This window comes from Morus notabilis, unplaced genomic scaffold (assembly GCF_000414095.1).
Source record: "Morus notabilis unplaced genomic scaffold, ASM41409v2 Scaffold406, whole genome shotgun sequence".
NCBI classification, from domain to species: domain Eukaryota; kingdom Viridiplantae; phylum Streptophyta; class Magnoliopsida; order Rosales; family Moraceae; genus Morus; species Morus notabilis.
The window spans coordinates 424,405-427,266 of NW_010364333.1; positions in this window are offsets into that span (position 1 = coordinate 424,405).

Here is a 2,862-nt window from a genome sequence, read left to right on the forward strand (position 1 = left end):
TAAATCCCCACTTATTTGCAGCGACATTATTAAACAAGTCGTCACAAAAAATAGTCGTACTTGATAGAATTTTCTGGAACTCTTTTTTGTGATGACACATGTCGTCACAAAAACAGTCGTTATGAAAAGAATTTTGTAGAACCTTGTTTCGCGACGACTTTTCAATATGTCGTCACAACAAATAAAGAAATATCTGGAACATTTTCACGGGAAACTGCCAAATTTTCTGCCTCTTTTTAGCCACATCACCGCCAGCTGTACGTATCAATATTTGCGATGACATGTCGTCGTAAATAATGGACAAACTAGCACCAAAATTGTTGGTGCCAAATTTGTGTTGGTGCCAGATTTGTTTTGGCGCCATTCACTATTAGCCACGACATGTCGTCGCGAATAATTTGTCAAATATTAGCGACGATATGTCGTCGTAAATATTAAAATTTTGTGCAACGACATGTTGTCGTAAATAGTGAATGCGACGACAAGTCGTTCAAAAAATTTAATTTCTTTTTGGCGACGACATGTCGTCGCTAATACTGTAATTTTAGCAACGATAAATGTCGTCACTAATAACCCTTTTTGTTGTAGTGCTGTTGCCTAAAATTGTGGATCTAGAATATCGCAAGTGCACGAGTCAACAAGTAGTAAAATGATGAATAATCAAGTATCGTCCCACAGGGACTGTGTGTTTTTGAAATCAAATTGTTAAGTTAATTCTATCCAAGTTTTTAAACAAAGACTAAAAGTGATTTTTAAGGTGTTAAAACTAATGATAACTTGACTATAGAAATGAACAACAAAAACAAAACTAATTAATAAAGAGTTTGCAAATAAAATTGGCCAATGTCACTGTTCGCGGCTTAAAATTATTAAACTGTCTTTTATCACGCTGCGCGTTGCTGCAGCAATGGACAGCAATGAAAACTTCTAGTTAACCGGATTCTACTAAACCAGGGACTTTCCAATCCGCCGTCTACTAATCTTAAAGCTAAATCTCACAAATCCCTCTGCAAATCTAGACTCTAAAATCAGAGAATGAAGCTCTAAATCGTATGGTTATGCAAGACATAATATATTCCTATATCATGTGGATCAAAAATCTGTAACAAGATCTAAGAACTTGCATTACTCAAGTTATTTCCACTTAACTAAATCTTCCCAGATCTAATCAAGCTGTACTCCCCTCTTATGATTTCCCAATCACAGTTAAGGCACAAATTCAGCTCACTTGAATAAACAAAGAAATAATCATCAAATCCATTCAACATCAACTAGCAACTTAATATTTAACAAATCAACAACCTCAGCCAACAAATCATAATCTCATAAAAATATATTTATGAATTCAAGTTCAGATTCAAGAAGAAGAGTAAATATTCTTTAACAAGAAAAACAAAGTAATGAGAATAAAAAAGACTAAAATGATGATGAGAGAATCCGAATCCCCCTTTTCCAAGGTTTCCTCTAGCTGCTCTTGCATCAACAGATGGTCCTTCACGTTTAAATCTCTGTGACGTTTTCTTCTTCTTCCTCCTCAGTACTGGAAATGGTACTTGATCAGAAAAATGGAGGTGGTTTCCTTTTCCAAGTTCAGCCGCCTCTGCGTTCAAAAATATGACCAGTGACACCTTCTTCTCTTGCAGCTGCAGGTACTTTATTGTACCTAATTACACGTGGCAGCCCCTGAGGAAGCCTCCAATCAGCAGCTAAATCAGCACCCTTCACGGGTAAATCAGCCCATTCTTCCAGCTCAGGTACAGCTGTCAGCAATATGCACGTCTGGCCCAGCTTGCCTTGCTGCAGCAATGCACAGCAATGCTGACTAGGATTTCCTTGAAAATTCCAAAACGACAAGTTGTTGCTAGCCTCCAAGACGACAATGCTTTCTCAAAGCTGAAAATAATCACAACATGCACCCGGATTAGCTCTTTTTAAACGCCAAACACAAGAGAGAGAATTCATGAAACATAACTAACTAAAAACTACAAACAAGACAAAATAAAGGATAAAACTAAAACTAATTACCCTCTAGGTAATAATTTAAGCCTGGGAAATGCTCAATTAACTCTATTTTCATAGAGTTATCACACCCCCAAACTTAAACCATTACTCGTCCTCGAGTAATGACGCAAAATCAACCACAATTAAGTAAGAGAGGACAACTGCAAGACTCTACTGCTTGACTAAAAAAAATCTGGTTTCTGCTGCGAATATGGTCAACCCTCAGCCCTCAAAGCTGCTTTTCCATCCTAAACCTTTGTTCAATATCAACATTCATGACTCTCTAGTTCAATTCATCTTAGACCTTTCCCCAGAAATTGATCCTCCCCTAAGTGCGCGTGTAGAAACTGTGATTAGTAACTCTTGAATCCCCTAGGTCCTAATAAACTGAGATCATAGCACCTAGCTTGCGGTTTCATAGGCTGGCTCATCAAATCCCTCTCCGCTTTGCAAAGTTACCAATTACTTAGAATTCACCAGAAATTGGGTAGTCTAGGGGGAGGGTTTATTCTCTTTCTTCTCTTTCTCTATTTTATTTTTATTTATTTTTATTTTTATTTTTTTGTCAAAAACTCTTCACATAACTCTTATCTTTTGACGCGAATGCCAACATTGGTGATGAAGGCACCCGGTTACTCAACAAGGTTATGCTTCAGAGCTGCCATAGCAAAACTCATGATTTAAACCACCTTCTTACGCAAAAGTACACATGGGGCACATGTTACTCCTGGTTACTCAGCAGCTCAAAACAGAGGAGTGTTTCAACTTTAAATTCTGCCTTTAACTCGTTTTTTTTTTTTTTTTTTTTTTTATACTCCCCCAAACTGAATTCTTTCTACCCAATCCTAGCTCCTCCAAACT